The sequence below is a fragment of the Crocuta crocuta genome, unplaced genomic scaffold, assembly GCF_008692635.1.
Source record: "Crocuta crocuta isolate KB4526 unplaced genomic scaffold, BGI_CrCroc_1.0 scaffold944, whole genome shotgun sequence".
In the NCBI taxonomy this organism is placed as follows: Eukaryota; Metazoa; Chordata; class Mammalia; order Carnivora; family Hyaenidae; genus Crocuta; species Crocuta crocuta.
The window spans coordinates 85236-86410 of NW_027528243.1; positions in this window are offsets into that span (position 1 = coordinate 85236).

Genomic DNA, 1175 nt, shown 5'->3' on the forward strand with positions numbered 1-1175 from the left:
TGCAATTGTTTTTTTTTTTTAAGTTTGTCTGTTTGTCTATTTTAAGTAATATCTACACCCTGCTTATCTATGTTAAGTAATATCTACACCAAATATGGGGCTAGAACTCACGACCCTGAGATCAAGAGTCATATGTTCTTCCGACTGAGCCAGCCAGGCACCCCATAGTCTTGCATCTTCTTTAACAATTATTGGTATAAAAGACTCCCCCCCCGACTCCCACTACCTTAACGCCCATTTCTACCACCTAGTTACCTGCCTTGGTGCTCTCGGTGGTAGCCATGCACCTGTCTAGGCAACTCAAATTGCAAAAAGAACTAATTAATGGAAGCCGAATGCCTTCAGAGTCTTTAACACATAAATGATTTAACTCCTGCAAAGAACGGATCAATGGAAGTGTGACTGATTCCTTGTCTTGGCTGGGCTTCCACAGTTGATAGGCAGTTGATGTTAAAGTGTACAGCCTGGTGTCACAAAAGTTAGGTGTAGGTTTTCCAACCAAAACCTTATTAGAAATTTCTCCAGATCCTCATCCCAAATCATATAATGTCTCCTACTCAATTCGGTTCTTGGCCCTCATCCCATGACCAACTGTTTTTACATAGAAGATATCCAATCGTGTGGTCCAACATTTTCCTTTTACATTACGTTAACCTATTTTCCTTTAAATTCTAAAAAAGGAGATTTCCAATAATCAATGGCATTAGTTTTCATGGTCTGATAAGTTACTTCTTAGGAGGAAAGGCCCACAAAGCCATCAAGCTACTAGTAGACTGGATTCCATGTTGTCCACAGCAAACTCATTGTGCCTTCAAAGATTATAGTCAGTAGAATTAGTGTTCGAATGTTCTTTCATTTAAAAACAGTATAAAAGGGGTGCCTGGGTGGCTCCGCCCATTAAGCATTCAACTCTTGATTTCCCTTCAGGTCATGATCTCATGATTTGTGAGATGGAGCTCTGAGTTGGGCTCTGCACTGATTGCACAGAGGCTGCTTGGGATTCTCTCTCTCTTCCTCTCTCTTTCTGCCCCTCTCCTCTCCATCTCCTCTCTCTCTCAAAATAAATAAACATTAAAAAATAAAAACAGTATAAAATGAATAGAAAAAATTACCATTAATCATGTATTGCTGAGCAAGCATATGATGGGACTCGTTTACGGGGCCTGACAAGAAGG